Raw genomic sequence first — 26,678 nt, 5'->3', positions numbered from 1 at the left:
ATTCAATTTTGTATCACTGCTATGCAGATGATACCCAAATTTATTTTGCTCTATCACCTAATGACTATGCCCCCCTTGAATGTCTCTACCAGTGCATCGATCAAATCAATAGCTGGATGTCACAAAATTTTCTTCAGTTGAACACAGATAAAACAGAAGTAATTCTATTTGTAAAAAAAGATGAAAGACTCAGGATTACCACTATTCTTGACACAAAAGGGATTAAAACTAAAGAAATGGTTAAAAATCTTGGTGTTTTCATTGACAGCGAGCTAAACTTTGACAGTCACATGAAAGCAATCACTAAAACGGCATTTTATCACCTAAAAAACATTTCCAAACTAAGAGGACTTATGTCAAAAAATGATCTGGAAAAACTAATACATGCCTTCATCTCTAGTAGGGTTGATTACTGCAATGGCCTTTTCACAGGCCTGCCAAAAAAGACCATCAAACGACTTCAGCTGGTTCAAAATGCAGCGGCGAGGGTTCTCACACGAACAAAAAGAACAGAGCACATTACCCCAATTCTAAGGTCCCTTCACTGGCTTCCAGTAAGCTACAGAATTGACTTTAAAGTATTGCTGTTGGTGTATAAATCTCTAAATGGCACAGGGCCCAATTACCTCTCTGATATGTTGCAGCGGCCTAACCCAATCAGATCTACCAGATCGCAACAGAAAAATTTACTATTAAAACCAGTTGTTAAAACAAAGTGTGGTGAAGCAGCTTTTAGCTACTATGCAGTACAGCTATGGAACCAACTGCCAGAGGACATTAAAAATGCTCCTGCTGTTGGCAGCTTCAAATCTAGGTTAAAGACCAAGCTGTTTTCAGATGCTTTCTGTTAAATAATTAATATTTTTACATTTTTTATAATCTTTACTTTCTCTGCATGTTTTAAATTTACTTTAATTTTATTCTATTTTATTCCGCTGGTTTCTTTTTCTTTTTCTCCTTTTTTCTTTTTGGCATTTTATTATTTTATTTCTACTATTGTTTAATTCTTATTATTTTCTTTTAATTCATTTAATTCTTTTAATTAATTGTTTTAGATTAAAAATAAAATTATTTTATGTAATTTTATTTCTCTATTGTTTACTGTTTTTATTTTTGCTTCTGTAAAGCACATTGAACTGCCATTGTGTATGAAATGTGCTATATAAATAAACTTGCCTTGCCTTGCCTATAAGTATAGCAAGTATACTAGAGACCATGTACTTTTAGTGTACTAGAAAGTATACAAATTTTAATACTCTTTTGGACTAAATTGGAACATTTCAAGTTTATAAAAGTATACTTTAAAGTTCATTTTAAGTTTGCAAAAGTACACTTTAAAGTATACAACAAGTACACTCATCTATATACTATCAATGTACTTGGTATATCCCTCTCGTATGCATAAAGTATACCACAAGTACACTTATCGATATACTGCCATTGTACTAGTTATATACTTCAAGTCCCTATTTTTAGTTTATTATTGTATACTTTAAGTATACTGTTATAAACATTGGTTATTTCACTAGTTTACTTGTTATACTTTAAGTTTGCTTGGCATATTACTTGTAGCTTACTATTTATATACTGGAAATATACTCCTTAAAGTATTCTTAAAGTTTACTCATACTGTATGTACACAAGAGTGTGATACATTTACAAAATCACAAGACAGAATGTTGAAAACAAGTTTGATATATTTTCAAACATTTCAAAAACAAAGACCTATGAAATCAAGTCATTCCTTACTGGAGAAAATGAAAGGAAAAAGTGCACATTTGCATGTAAAAATGTAAACATAATGGTCTCTTGATCAATAAAGTCAAGTCAAAAGTTTTTCTGTTTTTGTGTATGATTTTAAGGTACATAAAGATAATGCAATTGAGCACACATACTATATACTGTAAAGTTTTAAACTCCAGCATTATATTATATTAATATATAAATTAAATGTTAAGCATGAGTCAATGACTTGACCTTATTATGCACTTGGAGCAAGATATACTAAGTATTAGTACTTTGTGGCAGAAAAAGGTAAAAACTATACTAAAGTATAAGTATAAGTTTTAGTATTAAAGTATAAGTGTAAGTCTTAGTATTAATGTACTTAGTCTTTGACTTTTGTTTATACTTTTCAGTATAAGCCAAGTATACTTCACTATACTATTCTTAAGTATATAAAATATAGTTTATAAAAAGTCAACTTCAAGTATACTTCCTCAGTTTTAGTAAAAAATAAGTATACTCATAGTACACTTGAATAAACTTCTTTTTGCTAAGGGAAATCCTCTAGCTAGCCTTATTAATTACCCATTAGTAACCGAGTTAAGTGTCGATTCTCTCTGAGGCACATATTGGATTCACTTCACTTGCTTAAAAAAAAAAGTCACAAGAGCCAGAAATAGAATTATATTACATCGACATAGTAGTCAACCTCTTAAAGTGAAAGCTATTCATCTGAGATATTAGGAGGGCTATAAACCACAGCGAACAGCAGTTAATAAAGCTGATTAAAATGTAGTCAGAAATTGCTCCCCAAATAAAATGCCCCTGCACTATTTAGAAGGTGTGGCAGCGGGGGCATGGTCAAGCATCGGTTTGTGACCGGAGGGCGGAGTCAGGGAAGGTAAGTGGCAGAATCACTGCAACTGATGTCAGTTAACATGTGTTTTGTGTGTCTTCCCCAGTGACCGTGCCCTATATAAGGAGAGAAAGGGCAGAGGAAGGGAGTTCTCTCCCCAACCAGACGCCTTGTGTGCGTGTGTGGCTGGGAGAGTGGAAAATAAGTACACTGAAAAGTGGAAAATAAAAGAGTTTTGTTGAACTCAGTTCTGGCCTGCCATCCTTCTGTGCTCCACCCACCCGTCAGAATTGCAACAGTGGTGCTGAAACCCGGGATCAGAGCACAGAGAAGAACAGCCCCATGGAGTCCTCCCCCTTCGCGGACCTGGTCCACGCCCTTGCCACGGCCCAGCAGAGCCAGCACCAGGCGCTGATCGCCCTCCGGAAGGAGCAGGAGGTTCAAGGCCCTGGTGCTGGCACAGCAGGAAGATCGTCAGGCGTTCCGGCACCTCCTCGCGTCGGCGGGGTCCACCACCTCCACCGCCGCGGGCCCACCCCACCTCACCCTAACGAAGATGGGCCCGCACAACGACCCCGAGGCCTTCCTCATGCTCTTTGAGCAGGCAGTAGAGGCCTCGAGCTGGCCGGTGGAACAGCGCACAGCGCGCCTCCTCCCCCTGCTAACAGGTGAGGCGCAGCTGGCCGCGCTACAGCTCTCCGCCGACAGCCGGCTGGTCTACGTGGACCTTCGCTAGGCCATCCTCCAGCATGTGGGGCCACAGCATGGTGGGCACGGTGGTCTGGATCCCCGACGCACCAGGAGCCGCCCTCGATCGGGCCGGAGCGTATCGCATACCAGTGAGTGTCCAAGGGGATACATATCAGGCGTTGGTGGACTCTGGCTGTAATCAGACCTCAATCCACCAAAACCTGGTACAAGACGAGGCATTGGGGGGAGCACAATTGGTGAAGATGTTGTGTGTGCACGGGGATGTTCACAACTACCCTTTAGTGTCGGTCAACATTCTTTTTCGAGGGGAAAAATTTAGTGTAAAGGCAGCGGTTAATCCTCGCCTTACCCACTCGATAATTTTGGGGACTGATTGGCCAGGATTTCGGGAGTTAATGAGGCATTTAGTGAAGAGTGAGTCCTGCCCATGGTTCCGTAGTTCAGCAGGGGGAGGTCCTAGTGTGGCAATGGCGGGAGCAGTTGTCACAGAGCCGTCTACGTCATCTCCACATCAGAGCGAGGAGCCGCAGGCTCCTCCTCCCTCTCTTGGGGAATCTCTTGCGGATTTCCCATTAGAGCAGTCGCTAGACGAGACTCTGCGGCATGCATTTGAGCAAGTGAGAGTAATCGATGGTCAAACGCTCCAGCCAAACGCCACCCTGTCCTTCCCCTATTTCTCCATTGTGAGAGATTATACCGAGTGACGCAGGACACTCAGACTAAGGAGCCGATTACACAGCTTTTGATTCTAAAGAGCCGCCGGGAATTGGTATTCCAGGCGGCTCACTTTAATCCCATGGCTGGACACTTGGGACAGGATTAGACACTAGCCCGAATAATGGCCTGGTTCTATTGGCCAGGGATTCGCGGCGATGTCCGTAGGTGGTGTACGGCATGCCGCGAATGCCAGTTAGTAAATCCAGTGGCCATTCCAAAAGCGCCTTTGCGCCCTCTACCATTAATCGAGACCCCATTCGAAAGAATTGGGATGGATCTCGTTGGGCCATTAGCTCGGTCAACACGAGGGTATCGCTTTATTTTAGTTCTGGTGGACTATGCAACGCGATACCCGGAAGCAGTGCCTCTTCGCAATATCTCAGCACGCAGTATTGCGGAGGCGCTCTTCTGCATCATCTCCCAAGTCGGAATCCCCAAAGAGATTCTGACTAATCAAGGAACCTTGTTAATGTCACGCACACTGAGCGAACTGTATGGGTGATTGGGAATTAAACCGATCCGCACCAGCGTTTATCACCCACAAACGGACGGTTTAGTCGAACGGTTCAATCGCACACTCAAAAATATAATTAAAAAATTTGTTCGCGAGGACGCACGCAATTGGGATAAATGGCTCGAACCCCTGTTATTTGCAGTGTGAGAGGTCCCACAAGCCTCCATGGGGTTCTCCCCGTTCGAATTATTATATGGGTGTAAGCCGCGCAGCATCCTAGATGTACTGCGAGAAAATTGGGAGCTGGGACCTTCCCCCAGCAAAAATGAAATTCAATACGTTATTGACCTGCGCACAAAACTCCACACACTCACACACTTAACCCAGGAGAATTTGCAGCAGGCCCAAGAACAGTAAACCTGTCTGTACGACAGGGGTACGCGCCTTAGGGAGTTTGCACCAGGAGATAAAGTACTCGTACTGTTGCCCACATCGAGCTCCAAATTGATTGCCAAGTGGCAAGGACCCTTTGAGGTCACACGGCGAGTCGGGGACGTCGACTATGAGGTGAGGCGAACGGACAGGGGTGGGGTGCTACAGATTTACCACCTCAAGCTGCTCAAACTCTGGAACGAGGAGGTACCCTTAGCATTGGTGTCTGTGATTCCGGAGAAGGTGGAGCTGGGGCCGGAGGTTCAAAAGGGAACATTGACATCACGTACCTCTCCGGTCCCCTGTGGAGACCACCTCTCTCCGACCCAACTCATGGAGGTTGCCCAGTTGCAGACCGAATTTTTGGACGTGTTCTCGCCCCTGCCCGGCTGCACCGACCTCACAGAACACCACATTGAGACGCCCCCGGGGGTGGTAGTACGCAGCTGCCCTTACAGGCTACCCGAACACAAGAAAAAAGTGGTTTGGGAAGAACTTGAGGCCATGCTCGAAATGGGCATCATCGAGGAGTCCCACAGTGACTGGAGCAGCCCGGTGGTCTTGGTTTCCAAGGCCGACGGGTCGGTCCGGTTCTGTGTGGACTATAGAAAAGTCAATGTGGTGTCTAAATTCGATGCATACCCAATGCCTCGTATTGACGAGTTGCTGGATCGAGTAGGCACGGCTCGCTTTTACTCGACACTGGATTTAACAATGGGTTATTGGCAGATCCCCTTGACTCCACTATCCCAAGAAAAAACTGCGTTTTCCACACCATTTGGCTTACGCCAATTTGTTACACTTCCTTTTGGGCTGTTTGGGGCGCCCGCTACGTTCCAGAGGCTGGACAGGGTCCTCCGCCCCCATGCCACCTATGCGGCCGCATACTTAGATGATATCATAATCTATAGTAATGACTGGCCGCGGCATTTAGAACACCTGAGGGCCATCCTTAGATTGCTGAGGCAAGCAGGTCTCACGGCCAACCCGAAGAAGTGTGCGATTGGGTGGGTGGAAGTACGGTGTCTGGGTTTCCACTTGGGCAATGGGCAGGTGCGTCCCCAAATTAACAAGACCGCAGCGATTGCGGCCTGCCCGAGGCCCAAGACCAAAAAGGGGGTGAGACAGTTTCTGGGGCTGGCTGGCTACTATCGGAGGTTTATACCTAATTATTCGGACGTCACCAGCCCACTGACTGATCTCACTAAAAAGGGGGCACCAGATCTGGTCCAGTGGACGGAGCAATGCCAGCGGGCTTTTTCTGAGGTGAAGGCTGCACTGTTTGGGGGGGCCACTATTACACTCCCCTGACTTTTCTCTCCCCTTTATGTTGCAGACAGATGCATCGGACAGAGGGCTGGGGGCTGTTTTGTCCCAGGACGTGGAGGGGGAGGATTGTCCAGTGCTGTATGTCAGCAGAAAGCTGTCGGTGCGTGAGGGCCGCTACAGCACCATTGAGAAAGAGTGCCTAGCCATCAAGTGGGTGGTCCTCGCCCTCCGCTACTACCTGCTGGGATGCCCTTTCACCCTCTGTTCGGACCACGCGCCCCTCCAGTGGCTCCACCACATGAAGGATGCCAACGCACGGATCACCCGTTGGTATCTGGCACTCCAGCCCTTTAACTTCAAGGTGCTCCACAGGCCGGGGGCGCAGATGGTCGTGGCGGACTTCCTCTCCCATCGGGGGGGGAGTCGGCTGCAGGCCGGACAGCCGCCTGGCCTGAGTCGGGCGGTGGGGGTATGTGGCAGCGGGGGCATGGTCAAGCATCTGTTTGTGACCGGAGGGCTGAGTCAGGGAAGGTAAGTGGCAGAATCACTGCAACTGATGCCAGTTAACATGTGTTTTGTGTGTCTTCCCCAGTGACCGCGCCCTATATAAGGAGAGAGAGGGCAGAGGAAGGGAGCTCTCTCCCCAACCAGACGCCTTGTGTGTGTGCGTTCGTATGTGGCTGGGAGAGTGGAAAATAAAAGAGTTTTGTTGAACTCAGGTCTGGCCTGCTGTCCTTCTGTGCTCTACCCACCCGTCAGAATTGCAACAGAAGGGAAAAAAACAAATATAGCTTGGGGGTTTTTTTGGTGATATTTTACATTAAGGTTCCTTTAGCTAATATTTAACACATTAATTAACCATACATTTTGACAACACAGTGACTAAAATGAATTGATATTTGCATAAAGTTGATAAAGCAAATAAGACAAATAATTAATACCCACATTAACCAATGCTCATATCTATATGAGCCAGTACTATTTAACATGTTTGAGGATGTTAGCTGGCAAAATTCAGAACTTAGGCCAGGAACCAACTAGCATTATTTCCACCTGGACACTCAAGTCCAGTTATCCACACTGTCAGAAATACGGGTACAGTAGGAGTCTATTTCTGTCCCCCAAGGTACAATCTACAGTAATGTACCCCCCAGGGATAATTATTGGACCTTAGAGAGTACTGCCGTAGTGACAAGCCATTGTCCCCCTAAAGGGCTGTACAATGGGCGGCACGGTGGTGTAGTGGTTAGCACGGCCGCCTCACAGCAAGAAGGTTCTGGGTTTGAACCCAGCGGCCGGCAAGGGCCTTTCTGTGTGGAGTTTCCATGTTCTCCCCGTGTCTGCGTGGGTTTCCTCTGGGTGCTCTGGTTTCCCCCACAGTCCAAAGACATGCAGTTAGGTTAACGTGGGGCGGCCTTGGGCTGAAGTGCCCTTGAGCAAGGTACTTAACCCCAACTGCTCCCTGGGCGCTCTAGTGTGGCTGCCCACTGCTCTGGGTGTGTGTGCATGTGCTCACTGCTTCAGATGGGTTAAATGCAGAGGATGAATTTCACTGTGCTTGAAGTGTGCATGTGACAAAGATTTCTTCTTCTTAAAGGTGCAATAAGGTACTTTATTTTCTGAGAGTGTACATTGAGAGACATGCTGCACTCAAAAAACCCTCATTACCTGAATGTAAATGAATTATGTTAAATAATTTCCACACAATTAAATTGCATTCTTTTAGCATTCACTCTCAGCAAATAAAGTACATTATTGCACCTTTAGGGGTACAATGGTTTGTCACTGGGGCAGTACCCTCTAAAGTAATTATTTGTACCCTTTATATACTGCTTATACCCTTTATATATGTACCTTTTTTGGGCCTAAAAAGGTACACAGTTACCTTGAGGTCCAATAATGAGCCCTAGGGGGGTACATTAGTGTAGACTGTACCTTGGAGGACAGAAATGGACTCCTACTCTATGTCTAACAGTGTTTAGAGGTATTGACCAAACTTAATTTCCATTGACAATATTAACCCAATTCCCTGAACATATATGAATTGTGGAAAAGAGTTCCATGGAATAAAATTGCTCCCTTTTAGCATGATTCAGTTTTGTTGGTCGATAATAATTTAGTAATATCGACTCAAATTCCATTGACAGCATTAACCTAATTTAAATAGATGGACAAAACAAGATATACTGTTGTTGGTATACTTCACTCATGCTATCAAAAATTCATTTATCTGAGTTTATGTCTCATCATCTCTAGCCACTTTATCCTGTTCTACAGGGTCACAGGCAAGCTGAAGCCTATCCCAGCTGACTACGGGCGAAAGGCGGGGTACACCCTGGACAAGTCACCAGGTCATCACAGGGCTGACACACAGACACAGACAACCATCTCATCTCATCTCATTATCTGTAGCCGCTTTATCCTTCTACAGGGTCGCAGGCAAGCTGGAGCCTATCCCAGCTGACTACGGGCGAAAGGCGGGGTACACCCTGGACAAGTCACCAGGTCATCACAGGGCTGACACATAGACACAGACAACCATTCACACTCAATTTAGAGTCACCAGTTAACCTAACTTGCATGTCTTTGGATTGTGGGGGAAACCAGAGCACCTGGAGGAAACCCACACAGACAACATGCAAACTCTGCACAGAAAGGCCCTTGCCAGTCACGGGGCTCGAACCCAGACCTTCTTGCTGTGAGGCGACAGCACTAACCACTACACCGCCCCTGAGTTTATGTCTCATCTCATCTCATCTCATTATCTCTAGCCGCTTTATCCTTCTACAGGGTCGCAGGCAAGCTGGAGCCTATCCCAGCTGACTATGGGCGAAAGGCGGGGTACACCCTGGACAAGTCGCCAGGTCATCACAGGGCTGACACATAGACACAGACAACCATTCACACTCCCATTCACACCTACGGTCAATTTAGAGTCACCAGTTAACCTAACCTGCATGTCTTTGGACTGTGGGGGAAACCGGAGCACCCGGAGGAAACCCACGCGGACACGGGGAGAACATGCAAACTCCGCACAGAAAGGCCCTCGCCGGCCCCGGGGCTCAAACCCAGGACCTTCTTGCTGTGAGGCGACAGCGCTAACCACTACACCACCGTGCCGCCCCCTGAGTTTATGTAACTTAAGTAAATAGAATTTTATTTTATTTTATTGCACTAAATGAATCCACACTTCATGCAATGACTGACTAAAAATGATTTACAGTGGAACTTAAAAATAAATATTTAATTGAAATTAAACATTAATTTTAAACCAATATTTATAAAACAATGAACTTATACTAAACCTCAGTCTACGTGTTTAGTGTGAAAGTTAGAAACATAAGAAAAGATTTGTTGCAAAAAAAAGAGTGACCTTTTTATTAAAGGTGCCATAGAATGCATTTATTCAGCATTTTAAATTAATGTCTCTTCTCTGATATCTAAATATAATGTGACTTTAGTCAGGGAAAAAATGTCCAGATGCAGTTTACAGGCCTGTTTACAACCCTATGATTTGGGCCCCTGAATGAAATAAACTATATTCCCTTTTGTTGTTGGGCTCTTTAAAATGTTGATGAGAACTACAGTCTGGAAATGCATGAGTGTGTGCAGAGAAAAAACAATAGTATTTGGGTATACAAGCCACATACTCCTTCACCAGTTTGCCTGGGATTTGTTTCAGGTAGAGTACATGAGCTTAGAAGCTCTTTCTCAAGACATCAGTACTGCCTTTCCTGTAAAGAGCATATTGGATAGAATATGGATTAATCTGGTTCTAACTATACCTGATTTGAAATCCTTCAGGGTGTGAAGGGTGTGTTTTCTGTTCCTGTGAGTGTGAAATGTACCAACTATATATTTGTCTGAAAACTACAGCCCTCAAATATACAATTCAAAACTGATAATTCCAGCAGCTCCTGACAGCTTTGCTTAGCATGAACTCTATTTAAATAAATATTCCATGACCTAAGATTACGTACATGGGCAGCTGAAGTGTGCATATGGATAGTGCTGATTGCACCAATAATTATGATGCTGCAGTCTGAAGTGCTTCATCAGTTCGTGCCTACTAGATTGACAGTATATCACACTCCTTCCACTTCCACATCGACATCCCCAAATTAGAAAAAGTTGGGACGGTATGTTGAAATCGAAATTAAAACTGAAAACAATGATTTGTATATAATTTTTGCACAGCAACACAGCAGCATATAAAGTGATGTTTTACCTCACGGGTTTTTTTTTTTTTCAAGATAAACACTTTCTTCAATTTTGGTCCTTGCAACACATTTTAAAAAAGTTTGGACTGTAAAGCATTTACCACTTTGTAATATTGCCATTCCTTCTCACAACACTTAAAAGATGTTTAGGGACTGAAGATACCAAGTGCTGAAGCGTTTTAGGTGTTATTTTGTCCCATTCTTCCTGCAAACAGGTCTTAATGTGTGCAAAATTATGAGGACAGTCCACAGAGATCGTTTACTTGCATGCAATGTTCTGTCTGGAGTCCATATAATGATTTCTGAGAAAGTATGAGACATCTCTTCCCCTCATAAAAGTGATCCCAAAAGAGATGTATGCATGGATGGTTTCACTCATTGAATGCAGATTTGGAAAGCGAGCTTATGACGTCTGTCAACACTTGATATGACAACTTGGTGTCTTCTTCCAGGTTTGCCAACTGAAGAAAAATCATAGGCTATTCTCAAGACAAAATGTTCACCAGTGAGGAATGTGCAAAATATGTGTTTACTGTCATTTGGTCATATGACTTGGACTGATGTCCACTTGAGGGGAACTAAAATAGCAGGGTCAGTATTCTAAAGCATGGGTAATGGTTTCATCAAATCTACCTATGGAACAACTCGGTAGGAAAAAAGCATATCCTTTTGAAGAAAATTCAAGGAATTAGTGCATTCTTATTTTGTTGTACTCCTTTGCTGTTTAGCATGTGCTATTGTGGAAACCAGAGTGGGAAAGATCAAAGGGATCCTCCAGTGGATTGATTTCCAACTTATTCAGAATTAGTCACATATTTCAAAAACTGGGCAGCACGGTGGTGTAGTGGTTAGCTCTGTCGCCTCACAGCAAGGAGGTCCGGATTTGAGCCCTGCAGCCAGCGAGGGCCTTTCTGTGTAGAGTTTGCATGTTCTCCCCGTGTCCGCGTGGGTTTCCTCCGGGTGCTCCGGTTTCCCCCACAGTCCAAAGACATGCAGGTTAGGCTAACTGGTGACTCTAAATTGACTGTAGGTGTGAATGTGAGTGTGAATGGTTGTCTGTGTCTATGTGTCGGCCCTGTGATGACCTGGCGACTTGTCCAGGGTGTACCCCACCTTTCGCCCGTAGTCAGCTGGGATAGGCTCCAGCTTGCCTGCGACCCTGTAGAACAGGATAAAGCAGCTAGAGATAATGAGATGAGATTTCAAAAACCCAACTTTCATATTTGGAGACCAAATAGTTGTTGAGAAAAATGCATTTTTGTGGTAGTGATGTACGTGATGACGTCATGTAGTGGTCGCTTGGAGCAACTCAGCTGTTTATATTCTCTGTTTACATTGTAGTTTTGCTAGTTTTACAAGTATTTTTACCAAATTTATCAGTTTTTAAATAAGTATGCCTGATTGTGCAGCACCTAAATACCACAATGATGATAAAAGAAAGCACAAGCTGGAACTAGACTGCATTTCTGCAGAGAAAATGCAAAGTCTGCTTGCTCAGCTGTAGCAGAGGGACACCAACAGAAACTGGATCAGACATGAGACCCCATGCTGCAAAATCTTTTTTTTACATGAGAGAGAGAGAGAGAGAGAGAGAGAGAGAGAGAGAGAGTGTTTGTGTGTGGCAAAGTGTGTGTAGTGTTTGTGTCTGTGCGCTCTAAAATCATGGTTTAAAATGGTTTGACTAGCAGCGCAGCATGACACTTCGCGGTCTAAAATCTCATCTCATTCTCATCTCATTATCTCTAGCCGCTTTATCCTTCTACAGGGTTGCAGGCAAGCTGGAGCCTATCCCAGCTGACTACGGGCGAAAGGCGGGGTACACCCTGGACAAGTCACCAGGTCATCATAGGGCTGACACATAGACACAGACAACCATTCACACTCATATTCACACCTACGGTCAATTTAGAGTCACCAGTTAACCTAACCTGCATGTCTTTGGACTGTGGGGGAAACCGGAGCACCCGGAGGAAACCCACGCGGACACGGGGAGAACATGCAAACTCCACACAGAAAGGCCCTCGCTGGCCACGGGGCTCGAACCCGGACCTTCTTGCTTTGAGGCAACAGCGCTAACCACTACACCACCATGCCGCCCCGGTCTAAAATCTTTTCTTTTTTTTTTTTTACATGATCTACAGCTGAAAAAAGTAGAAATCACGAATTCTGTTTCCTATCTGTCTTTAAATGTGTGTATAATATTTTTCTCCACATAATTCTTATTATGCTGTTGATGAGACCTTGTGATATCACGCATTGCTCACTTTGTCAAGCTATTAATGGTTAAAATCTAATATCTCTCCTATATAATAATCATACCCAGCTGTCACAATTGTTTACCCACACTTGCCATCTTCTTGCCCTTGCCATGCTCATTTATACACCTCATCTGTACCATTTTCCTGCACACTTGAACCACCCTGATGCCTTTTGAGCCTCATTCATTTTATCATGCAAGTTATTTCTCCCTGCATTTAACTTCTGTCATTTACATCTCATTATAATGCTCATCTTTGAGCTTCCGTTACTAATGCCTCATTTCTGATTTCTTCTTCGCGTAACCTGGATACTTGCCCCTGATGTCCAGATACACAATAGTGATTCATAAACTGCTGTCCAAAACCTTCACTTTGCAATAACCTTTTGTCCCCTGAACTGAGTATGTACCATATGCTGCCTGTCTGCCACCTGACCATGTCTGATACATGAGCCTCCTGACTTCACATCTTCAATTAACCAAACTTACTCAATGTAATTAGTTGTTCCAAGCATGTCTCGATTAACATTTGAACTCCCGCCTCTTGTCTCATCACCTCCATTTACTCTATTTGCTGCACTCATTATTCACAATTTCACCATCCTATGAACATTGAAACCCACTGAGTTTGTGCCACTGGAAGCCTTTTTCAAGGTTTTTTGAGGTTTAGATTGTTTCAGTTTTCTAAATTCTGCCTCAGGGAGTCTTCTATCGCATTGCAATGGGGCGTGCTGTGATTAGCTACAGTGCAATATTTCATGCCATTTGGACACAGGATTCAAAATATCCAATCGTGTGATATTTTACTTTTGCAAATTACATCATTTCTGATTTTAAGTTCACAAGCATTGACTGGATCTCCCCTAGTCATAATAACAATAATACTGAACCAACTTTATTGCAGTGTGAAGCTTGCTGGATTTTCTACATGAAGTCATTTCAGTCTTATGGATTGAAAGTTTCATTTGATTTTGGATATTTTTTTAATGAATGCATCAGCATAGACCTACATTTTGATGTTGTATTACACTTCCTCTATAAGCTCATCTGAGTAGGATAAGGATTGTAATAGCAAAATTGCTTTTATTGACTAAATGGACGAATTGTGTCATGTTGACTAGTTATAGAGTGTTTGTCATTAAACAAGCTAAACAGTCATAGGATGATGCCTGTATGCTTGGGTTGTAGGAATATTTTTATTTCATGCATGAGTAATGGTTCAACCATCCATCCATCTATTCATTATCCGTAGCCGCTTATCCTGTCCTACAGGGTCGCAGGCAAGCTGGAGCCTATCCCAGCTGACTATAGGCGAGAGGCGGGGTACACCCTGGACAAATCGCCAGGTCATCACAGGGCTGACACATAGAGACAAACGACCATTCACACTCACATTCACACCTACGGTCAATTTAGAGCCACTAATTAACCTAACCTGCATGTCTTTGGACTGTGGGGGAAACCGGAGCACCCGGAGAAAACCCACGCAGACACGGGGAGAACATGCAAACTCCACACAGAAAGGCCCTTGCCAGCCGCTGGGCTTGAACCCAGGACCTTCTTGCTGTGAGGCGACAGTGCTAACCACTACACCAGTTCAACCAATGAAAATATTTTATTTTTGCATCTCTGTCATATTAAGATGAACTTGTTGTTACCTGGTTGTATGCATGTGTACAACCCTTCACTAATATAATTGCTTGTAATACAGCAAGCATTCTTCTGGGGTAAGAGTCTATCAATTTAACAGGGCTCTCCTGTAACCAGCCCTCTTCATGTTATTCCACTCTTCAGGTCATTCTTGTTTTTGCAACAAATTTTTTTTTTTTAATTATGCCCAAAACTTATACCTTGGTCTTATCAGACCATAAAATGTTTACGGCTGATTTTGTGTGTGTGTGTGTGTGTGTGTGAGAGAGAGAGAGAGAGAGAGAGAGAGAGAGAGAGAGAGAGAAGAAAAAAGAAAATCCTAATTTTTTTGTGCGTTTCAAGATGTCAAGAAAATCCTACAGAAACAGCTGATCTTTATTTGGGTTAATCTGTATCACGTCATTGATGACATGCGCATGATAATTACTTCTTAACATGGGTTTGAATGTCATTGTTTAATTATGATCTCAATCACACATCCCATTATAAAAGGGTGTACACACTTATGTCTCATCTCATTATCTCTAGCCGCTTTATCCTTCTACAGGGTCGCAGGCAAGCTGGAGCCTATCCCAGCTGACTACGGGCGAAAGGTGGGGTACACCCTGGACAAGTCGCCAGGTCATCACAGGGCTGACACATAGACACAGACAACCATTCACACTCACATTCACACCTACGGTCAATTTAGAGTCACCAATTAACCTAACCTGCATGTCTTTGGACTGTGGGGGAAACCGGAGCACCCGGAGGAAACCCACGCGGACACGGGGAGAACATGCAAACTCCGCACAGAAAGGCCCTCGCCGGCCCCGGGGCTCGAACCCAGGACCTTCTTGCTGTGAGGCGACAGCGCTAACCACTACACCACCGTGCCGCCACACACTTATGTAACCAGGTAATTGTAATTTTTTTCCCTCCGTAAAACATCCATCCATTATCCATAACCGCTTATCCTGTGCAGGGTTGTGAGCAAGCTGGGGACTATCCCAGCTGACTATGGGCGAGAGGCAGGGTACACCCTGGACAAGTCGCCAGATCATTGCAGGGCTGACACATAGAAACAAACAACCACTCACACTCAGTCACACCTACGCTCAATATAGAGCCACCAATTAACCTAACCTGCATGTCTTTGGACTGTGGGGGAAACTGGAGCACCCAGAGGAAACCCATGCAGACACAGGGAGAACATGCAAACTCCACACAGAAAGGCCCCCAATGGCCACTAGGCTCGAACCCAGGACCTTCTTGCTGTGAGGCGACAGTGCTAACCACTACACCACCATGCCACCCCCTAAAACATTCCTGTTTGTTTTCCATTTGAATTTTGCTGGCTGATATTAACATAGGTATGGAGACTTTTTACATCCACTGTATCCAGAATAGGTTTGCAAGGTTTTTTTTTGTTTGCTTGCTTGTTTCTTTGTTTGTTTGTTTGTTTGTTTGTTTGTTTTCTCAAGTTTTAGGTATTACTTATGCACATGACTGGTCAAGTTCTAAAAGGTACAGTCAATTTTTGCTTACTATGTCTGTATTAGAATATAGCTCATCAAGTCATACATGCTCAAGGTCTAGGAAGCTTTCACACCTTTTAGCCTGTTTGTGGAGTCCAAATCAGTGTGTTAATTGAAACTTTTCCTTCATTTGCCACATGATTTGGACTGAAAACATACACTTTCATTCATTTGTCAGAAATACAGTGACACAAAAATGGCAAACAAACCATTGACAATTATATTAATAATTAGAGGTACTGTGCCAAGGCAGTGGTATCCTGTTTCCACACCTGAGGCCTTGGGACAAAGGTCAAGGTCACAGAACTGAGAGAAATGAGGCCACTTGTGTAGAATGTGATGACACAGAGAAAAGAATATAATACTTCCATGGTTAATAATATTAACTAAGTTCCTATCTTTCACCAATTTCTTGATGCAGGCCAGCGAAAAATATGCAGATCATTGATCTGACCTGTCAAGGTCACTCCAGGGCAAAACCAATGTTCCCAAATGAAAGCTCATATATGACTTCCTATTCATGGTTAATAATAATTATGGCCTTATTTTGCTCCATTTTTGAGATATAGGCCATTGAAAATATGTGACCTAATATTGGCCTAGGTCAATAGGTCAAAACTATAAATATTCATTAAAACGTGTTTTTCTATGGCAAAGGAGCAAGGCTAGCTCAAAGATTATGAAAAATAGACAAAACTCTGAGTTTTTGCTATAGAGTCACCTAATTGACAAGTTCAAGATCACGTAACTCAGTGAAAATAGGTCAAATCACTTAACCAGTGTGAACTATTTTGAAGCCCCCCAAATAGGTTCTCCGTACCCCATTTGGTGAAAATTCATGAAAAAATAAGAGAGGAGTAGTTATTTAACACATAAGTGGCTTTTGACCTAATTCTGGCAAAGGGTCAAGGTCAGAGGTCAAATGAGTGCAAAAAAGTATTGAGGTATAAGGGCCATGGAATATGGCATGAAAGAATTTTGTCTAGCTTGTCTTGGTACTGTACCAGGTGGTCCAATTCATAGACATTCCTGAAAATTTTATGACATCATAAAATGACATCATGTGATGTCATGCATGATCTGGAGATCATTGATGGTCACTACCTATATGCACACCAAATTTCATCCAGATACCGTATCTTGAAAACTGAGTTAGAAACGACCCTTGTCTAACAACTAGTACGACGTGTACACTGAACCTAAGGAATTTCAGCTGAAATTTAAATTCCACCAATATAGAAATGGGATAATAATTTCCACTGAAGTGGAAATCAGATAAATAGTTTCAAATGTTTTTGTTTATTGCATATGCTGTTTATTTTCTCTTCTTGTTCACATTCCAGGTGTAAGAGAATGGACTATGTTTGTGGTAGGTGGGTGCAATGCCTGGGCCGGGGCACTAGGGGAGCTGTGTTGCTGAGCAGCAGGAAGTGCCTGAGCTGTAAAGATGGCTGCCATATATAAACAGAAAGTGGAAGGTGCCAGGTCTCTTCGTTTGGTCTGCTTTTTGTGCAGGGGGTAGGGTTGGTGGTGCACAGTTTTTTTCTTTTGTTTGTCCAGGTGTGATGTGTGCTGTGTGTTAGAAACTTGGTGTGTGTTGCGACTGTTTGATTGACCTGTTCAGATTTTACAGATTAGTTGTGTAGACTGGTATCATAGGCTATGTTTACATTAGACTGTATCTGTCTCGTTTTCTTCGCGGATGCACTGTCCGTTTACATTAAACCGCCTGGAAATGCCGGGAAACGGGAATCCGCCAGCATCCACGTATTCAATCCAGATCGTGTCAGCTCCGGTGCTGTGTAAACATTCAGAATACGCGGATACGCTGTGCTGAGCTCTAGCTGGCGTCTCATTGGACAACGTCACTGTGACATCCACCTTCCTGATTCGCTGGCGTTGGTCATGTGACGCGACTGCTGAAAAACGGCGCGGACTTCCGCCTTGTATCACCTTTCATTAAAGAGTATAAAAGTATGAAAATACTGCAAATACTGATGCAAATACTGCCCATTGTGTAGTTATGATTGTCTTTAGGCTTGCCATCCTTCCACTTGCAAGTGGTAAGTGATATGCGCTGGGATCACACACACACAGCGGCTCAGTCCCGAATCACAGCTTGTTCACTTCGCTCTGTGAGCTGCGCAAGGCCGGAGTGCGCACCCTCCAGAGGGCACTCGCTGTTCAGGGCGGAGTGATTTGGAGCGCAGGATGCCTGCGGAGCCGAGTGTATCCGTGTATTGGTATTGCTGTGTGCACGCAAATCGTGTATTGGTGTTGCTGTGTGCACACTAATCGTTTTAAAAACGTTAATCTGATGATCCGCTGATATGGTCTAATGTAAACATGGGCTTAGCCTCCATTCTGTAGTTCTGTTGTATGTATGTAGGCAGTCACAGTTTCAGAGCGTGAGTGTTATTGTGTGTGTGTAGTTGTGTGTGTGGTGTCAGTTTCATATTGGTTGTGTTTGTTTGTTTCTGTCCCAGGCAGGGTGGCCAACCTGTACTGGGACACTGTATGCCGCCAATTGCTTCAGCCAGTGGCCCAGCATAGATACCGGTTTGTGCAATATGTGGTAGTGGTTGATTTTTGTTACTGGTTCATGAACTCAATAAAATTAACTTAATAACTCTGTTTAGTACTATTTTAAAAACATATTTAATTGTAGGGTTTTAAACTTGCTATTTGTGGGCCACTGGCTGTAGTAGGGGGTCAGCTGCTCGCCACAGGTCTATTGTGTTTTGTAATGGTTTTTATCTGTTCACCACAGAGCTATTGAGTGTGTTTTGTAGTGGGATTTTACAACTAGATTGATGGACTGTTTTTTTTTTTATTGTTGTGGTTGCTGTGTGTGTAGTGCTATCCTGAAGGTGAGCAGCTGTCTCTCCCCCCCCCAACCCCTCTTCTGTATCTATTGTGTAAGCTTTTAATAAACCCCACATTATTTGCAAATGTGTCTTGGTCTTCTTTGGTGTTAAACAACATTGCTGGTGTCCTTGACCCTGTTACATCTTTGGCGTAGTCAGCAGGACTGGCATTAAAGTTGTTACACCACTGAAGATGTCTAAATCAGAATGAGGGAGGTGGGAGACCAAGAGCTTTTTCCGTGCCATCTTTTTTTTTCCATGCATGATGCCTTGTTCTAGGTTCTCAGGGGGAAGAGGGGCAAATGACATCTCTTTTAAACAATGGAAATGTGATTTAGAAAGGTGGTTTAGAATGTACGCCATACCTGTAGACAGCCAGCTTGACTGGGTAGTTAATTGCTTCGATGGGGAAGCGAAGCGGGAGGTGGCCATTCTGCTTGACTCTGAGAAAGATACAGTTGCTAAAGTGTTTCAAAAGCTTCAAGATTTGTATGCTAGCCTTGCCTCTGTCTCAGTCACTCGCTTTCTGTTCTTCAATTGTAGGCAACACTCAGAAGAGTGTAAGAGTTTTTGCCTTTCACCTACAGGAGTGTTGGCAAAAGATGGTCAATGATGCCAGAAATATCCTGAACCCAGATGTGCTGATGCGTGACCAGTTCATTGCTGGACTGTTTGATGATGGTCTGAAGAGGGATCTGAGGTTAAAGGTAACTTTAGATAACACTCTTAAGTTTTCAGATGTGAAGACTGAGGCCGTACTGCGTGTGGGGTTAGAGGAAGATGGCTATGCTTATTGCAGGACAGTGAAGACTGCCCCACAAAAACAACCTTGGGATGATGATCTTCAGAGGCTCAAGGTGGAACTCAAAACAGAATTGTCCAAGGAAGTTGAGTTCCAAGTGACCAGTCTTTCTCAGACTCTCCTGCAGGGTTTTCGAGAAGAATTCCAGAAAGTCAGGCTGGAGGGAAGTCTACAGAGCCATGGCTTACTTCAGGTCCTACAAAGATCATGGAGCTATTCCCCAGGCCCAAGACACCAGAGGGCAGGACAACAACCTCGGCCACATGAGTACGATGAACAAGAACGCCCTATTTGCTTTGTTTGTAGAACTCCTGGTCATATTGCCTACCAGTGCCCTAAGCAGAACCCACAGGCCAATTTAAACCAGCGTGCCCTGCTGTTGAGGATCAAACAGCAGGCCTATTGGCAAAGGATCCTTCCCCACTCCCCAGGTCAAAGGAAAATTCATGTCCCATCCCTCCTCAAGCTGTACCTGTGGTAAACCCTGCACCTTTTAAGTCAGCCTCTGACCCAATTGTCGCCCTTTCACCTTTACGTAAGTCCCTTGTGACACTGCCTATACCAACACCTGACCTACCCACTGCAAGCTCTCTGCCATTGCATGTAGCCAACTCCATGGTGCCAAATGCCACTTCAAGCATCAGACTGCCCCCTTGTGGCCTTGTTGGGGAATGCCCTATGATCCAGGTGTCTATGGATGGAGTTGACGTCTCATGCTTGCTGGATATTGGCTCCCAGGTACCCATGATGCGTCAGGACTGGTTTGAAGAGCATTTTGGGAAGAATGGTCAACGGCTAAAGAATCCAACCTCCTGGCTAAAGCTGAGAGCGGCCAGTGGCAAGGAGATCCTGTACTTGGGGTATGTAACACTTCAGGTAGATGTAAATGTAAACCTAGTAAATGTGGGGGTAATTGTGGTCAAAGATTCCTATCTGACAGTTCCTGCATTAGTGGGGATGAATATTATTAAAGAAGTGTGGCAAGTCTTGTTCCAGAACATTGCTCCCTGTGAGGTCAAGGACCAGCCATCTATGAATACCCTAGGGAAGGTTATGTGGAAGAAGGCCATGCACATCTGCCAAAAGGAACATTGCTTTGTATCACCGGAGGGGTTTGTGGGCTATGCACGCCTGGCAAGTAGACGCCCTGTGACCGTACCCGGTAATTGTGAGGTGCTACTGAATTGTAGAGCTAGAAGCGGGCCGTGTGGTCGAAGTTATGAAGCCCTTATGGAGCCATTGCCTATTCGAGATGGACTGTTGGTGGCCCATCCCTTGGTGGCTGTAAAAAGCAGCCAAATGCAGGTGCATGTTTGAAACATCAGTAATACACCACTGGCAGTATACCCATACCGGAAGTTGGGAGAATTGCTGGCATTAGATGTGTGTGAGGTGTTCAATGACTGTCCTGACTTGCAGTTGATCCCAGATGAAGCCAGTGGGGTGCCAGTAAATACTGTAGGAACAGGCAGTATAAACACCTACCCACCACCTGGGTTTGATCTAGAAGGGGTTCCATTGTTGGTTGAACAAAAGGATAAACTGGGGACACTGACCAAATATCAGTCTGTCTTTTTACAGCATGACGAAGACTATGGCTACACTGATGCCATCCTGCACAAGATCCCAACAGGTGATGCAGCCCCTATTAGACAGATATTGTCAGATTCCCCCAAATCTGTATGGTGAGGTCAGAGCTTTGTTGAAGTGGATGTTGGATGCCGATGTAATCAGACCAAGTTCAAGTCCATGGTCCTCCCCTATAGTGCTAGTGTGAAAGAAGGATGGTTCCATTCACTTTTGTGTGGACTATAGGCAGCTGAACCAAGTCACTAGGAAGGACTCGTATCCACTGCCTCGGGTGGAGGAAGCGCTGGCCAGCTTAAAGAAGGCTCGCTGGTACTCAACCTTGGATCTTGCGTCTGGTTACTGGCAAGTCAAAATGCATGATAAGGACAAGACTGCATTCACAACCCCCATGGGGCTGTTTGAGTTCCAGCGAATGCCGTTCGGGTTGTACAATGCCCCAGCCAGCTTCCAGCACTTAATGGAGAGTTGCTTGGGAGATCAAAGCTATCAATCATTGCTGATCTATTTGGATGTGATTGTTTTTGCTGCAGACTTTGATACCCACCTTGATAGTCTTGATTTTGTCTTTTCTCGCCTTTCCCAGCAGGGTTTAAAGTTGAAACCAGAAAAATGCAAGTTCTTGCGTAGCAGCGTCCAATACCTGGGTCATGTGGTATCCGATGCTGGCATAGCTCCAGACCCTGAGAAAGTGCTGGCTGTTCAGCAGTGGAAGGTACCAAGTTCCCCAACAGAGCTACAAGCATTTCTTGGCCTGGCTGGGTATTATCGCAGGTTTGTTAAGAGATTCTCACAAAAAGCAGCACCACTGCATAAGCTATTGGGGGGGACATCCTACAAAGAAACCTAAATCTAGAGCTTCATGCCCTTCCTGGAATTGGTCCAATGAATGTGAAACAGCATTTGTGTCCTTAAAACAGGGTCTCATGCAGGCATTAGTCTTAGCCTTTATAAATTTCACACTACCTTTTTTGCTCTACACTGATGCAAGCCATCAAGGCTTAGGGGCAGTGCTCTCACAGATACAGGATGGGCATGAAAAGGTAATGGCTTATGCCAGCAGGGGTCTCCAGGGTGCAGAATGTAATGATGCTAATTATAGCTCTTTCAAGCTGGAACTACTAGCCCTTAAATGGGCCATCACTGAAAAGTTTCATGAGTATCTCCTTAGCTCAGACTTCACGGTATATACTGATAACAATCCACTTGCACATCTGGCTACAGCACGATTAGGGGCGGTGGAGCAATGTTGGGTGGCTCGGCTGGCTAGTTATAGGTTCCAAGTCAAACACCACTCTGGCAGATCAAATGTAAATGCTGATGTTCTGTCCTGATATCCAGTAGGTGCTGCAGTGGTGCCAGATGAAGATAATGGTGTGGAGGTTCCAGGGTTCCAAGAGGTTACCATTGAAGTGGTGCAAGCTTGCCTCTTGGGATCCTGTTCAGAAGAGGCTATAACACCAGCAGAGGACCAGCCACTGTCTGGGGGTAACAGGATAGGACAGAATTGGACAGTAGAAAGGTGGGCAGAAGTGCAACAGCAAGACCCTGTAATCTCTCGTGTATTGTGGTTCCTGCAGACAAAAAGGTCATTGTGGGCTCCTGAACAACAACATGAGGGCCCCAAAGTACTGAGACTGCTGAGAGAGATGCCCCGTCTGCAGTTTCGAGAAGGAATTCTGTATCGGTGTATCCAAGATCTGAACACCAACATGTTGTGCTGTCAACTTCTGCTCCCTCAAAGTTTACAGAAGGAGGCCTTCACCTGTTGTCATGAGAAGATGGGACATTTTGCTGTTGAAAAGACTCTGAAAACACTGCAGATGAACTACTACTGGCCTTATACAGTATGGCCACAGATGTCCAGAGATGGTGCTCAGAATGTCAAGCATGCACCCTTAGGAGAAGCCCTGGTATGTCAGCTGCCGGGTTGGCCCCTGTTGTGGCCTCTTACCCTCTTGAAATTGTCACCATGGACTTTCTGTCCCTTGAAGCAGCAGTAGGGGGCTTTCAAAAATATTATGGTGTTGACTGACCACTTCACCAAGTTTGCATGGGCAGCAGCCACCCAAGACCAAACTGCTGCAGCTACAGTGAGGGTGATGTGGCAGCAGGTCATACAGTACTTTGGCTGTCCGTCCCAGTTTCACTCAGACCAGGGTCCAAACTTTGAGGTGGCAGTGGTGAAGCAGCTCTGTGATCTATACAGCTGTAAAGAGTCATATCACCCCTTACCACCCAGAGGGTAACGGTCTCACAGAACGTTTCAACTGCACCCTACTGGGCATGCTGGGAACTCTAGTGGAGGAAAAGAAACACAGGTGGGCTGACTACTTACCAGAAATGCTGCATGCTTATAATAACACTGTCCACAGCTCCACAGGGTATATACCATCCTATCTCATGTTTGGCTGGCATGTCAGGACCCCCCTGGATGTGATGTTGGGACACCCCGTGGATCAACAGAATACTGTGGAGGAGTGAGTGAGAAGACGTCACGAGCGCCTGCATTATGCCTACAGAAGAGCTGGTGAGTTGACTGTAGGGGCAGGGCAGCATCAAAAGAAACATGATAATCAATGTCTTCTTGGGCCTTTAATGGTGGGAGAAAGGGTGTTGGTGCATAATGTTGGTCCCAAGGGACAAGGTAAACTGGCTAATTTCTTGCATAATATGCCGTATGTGGTGATTAAACAACCAAACATTGACATTCCTGTTTATGTGGTTAAACCTGAAAAGGGGGGTGGGAAAGAAAGGGTGTTGCATAGAAAGTTGCTTTGGCCTTGTCCTCTGATTTTACAGGTTCCTGTTGAAGCTGGAGCAGCAGATGGGCCTGGGCCATCAACTTCAGTGGCAGATGGACCTGGACCACCAACTCCTTGGCTGTTCCCACTGACCCAGTGGCTATCGCCTTTGACAACTTGCACTCCCTCTGTAAGACCATCTGAGGAAGACGGGGCCAGCTCTGATACTGAAGGACCACGTCGGTCACATCGTACCACCAAAGGCATTCCACCAGAACAATATGGGGATGCTTGAGGCCAGCCCAAGGATGGACTGAGGAAAAGTGGAGGGGGTGTAAGAGAATGGACTGTTTGTGGTGGGTGGGTGCAATGCCTGGGCCGGGGCACTAGGGGAGCTGTGATGCTGAGCAGCAGGAAGTGCCGGAGCTGTAAAGATGGCTGCCATATATAAACAGGAAGTGGACGGTGCTGGGTCTTTGTTTGGTCTCCTTTTCGTGCAGGGGGTAGGGTTGGTGGTGTACTTCCCCCCCCCCCTTTTTGTTTGTCCAGGTGTGATGTGTGCTGTGTGTTAGAAACTTGGTGTTGTGACTGTTTGATTGACCTGTTCAGATTTTACAGATTGGTTGTGTAGACTGGTATCTTGGCCTCCAATCTGTAGTTCTGTTGTATGTAGGCAGTCGCAGTTTGAGCGTGAGTTTTGTGTGTGTCAGTTTCATATTGTTTGTTTGTTTTTTTGTCCCAGGCAGGGTGGCCAACCTGTACTGGGACACTGTACGCCGCCAGTTGCTTCAGCCAGCGGCCCAGCATAGATACCGGTTTGTGCAATATGTGGTAGTGGTTGATTTTTATTGTTACTGGTTCATGAACTCAATAAAATTAACTTAACTCTGTTTAGTACTATTTTAAAAACATATTTAATTGTAGGGTTTTAAACTTGCTATTTGTGGGCCACTGGCTGTAATAGGGGGTCAGCTGCTCGCCACAGGTCTATTGTGTTTGTAATGGTTTTTATCTGTTTACCACAGAGCTATTGAGTGTTTTGTAGTGGGATTTTACAACTAGATTGATGGACTTTTTTTTTTTTTATTGCTGCGGTTGCTGTGTGCGTAATGTTATCCTGAAGGTGAGCAGCTGTCCCCCCCCCAAACCCCTCTTCTGTCTCTATTGTGTAAGCTTTTAATAAACCCCACATTATTTGCAAACGTGTCTTGGTTTTCTTTGGTGTTAAATAACATTGCTGGTGTCTTGACCCTGTTACACAAATATACATCGCACACTGCAGTCATATAACTCTGTCCTTTTCTTATTTTGTGCCTTGTGGGTGAGTTTAACAGTTAGCATCTATTTAAAAAAAAATCCTCCTGCAACCACAAATATACAGCTGGTTTGGTTAATTTTCTTCATTTGGGTCAATTCAGGGTCAAATCTTTCTCACTGCAATCAAAACAGAATGAGAGTTAGACTGGAACTGAACAGAGACCGTCGTTCCACACCCAAGTGTAAGTGCAGTGTTCTCATCTACCTAAACAAACCAAACACAGGGGGAAATTACACCAGGGTTTAATTCAAACAAAATAAATGCTGGATCTGTGAAAACACCCTTAAGTTTAGTGGTGATGGTCAAGGGCCCGACTGTGAGGCTTAGCAGTTTAGCAATGTTGAATTCTCAACATTCCACTACCAAAAGCATAGTGTCAACCATAAATCTTTTGAAACACTTCTTACACAAAGTACCATGGGCGTCGCCACCATTGAATGTGAAGGGGACATGTCCCCCTCACATTTCATAATTCTTCGTTTGGACACCCCCCCCCCCCCCCATTTAACATAAAATATGAGTTCACCCAGCGCCGTTTCTATTGCTTCGTGAAAGAATCCATTCCACTTGATCGATAAGAGAAAACACAGACCACTGAAAATCCACTCCGGGTTTTCCGGGCATTACCTACAACAGCTCACCGCGCGCGAGTGAAGTGAATCTCAGCGCGAGCACAGAAATGTTGGTGCAGCTGCTGGAAAGTGGAGGAGGTGACGTCAGCCCCATTGCAACCTCACAATGTCTAGCTTTTGCTAAAACCTTATTCTTTTGTTATATGCCCTCAAAATTAACCCTAGGACACGTTAAATTAATATTCAACTAAACAGTGAAATAAGCTTAGCCTAATGGGGTATTCTTGGTTGATGATGAATTGTTTGCAGTATTTGCTCCTCCCCAGACACAATGGACATAAGGACATTCTTTACAAAGAAGCGGAAAGTCAGTCAAAATTTCCCCACAGGACAGGGTTTTTTGTCCCAATGGACAAAAAAAGTGCAGTTAGTGCAGTTAGCTGGCTAGTCAATGTTAGATGTATCAGCTAGCTTAACGTTAGCTATCATTTAATTCAAACCCAGTAGGCCTGCCTTACTGTAATGCCAAGAATGAGGTCAAGTCTGCTCTGATGATATTTATTGATTCCTTGTTTTGTCTGGTCTTTGGCAGTTTTCTGGAAAGTAAGATGGGAAATCAGTGTATGGGGAAGGAATAGTAGAGAGGAAAGCGATGGAGAGAGATGGATGTTATTCCAGGTGGATTGTGAAGGAAAGGGGGATAAAAGTTATGAAGTGGTAGAAATTGTGGTGGCACCAATGTAAGAAGGAGTTATATCTATAAATCTATTTGTTATACTAATCTGTAAATGCTACTGTAGTACCACCATTGCATGTAGGTTGACAAAACTGCACTTGTTCATTGTGTGAAGTTATCTTTTGTGTCATTGCTTGACCCAGTGTAATTTTGTGTTATGAAGACTGCATGATGCCATGCCATTTTTGTTATGAGTATCGCTAAATCGGAAAAAAGTAAAATGCACCCACTAAAGTCACTGTTG

This window comes from Neoarius graeffei, chromosome 8 (assembly GCF_027579695.1).
Source record: "Neoarius graeffei isolate fNeoGra1 chromosome 8, fNeoGra1.pri, whole genome shotgun sequence".
Classification (NCBI taxonomy): Eukaryota; Metazoa; Chordata; class Actinopteri; order Siluriformes; family Ariidae; genus Neoarius; species Neoarius graeffei.
This window is presented reverse-complemented; position numbering follows the sequence as displayed.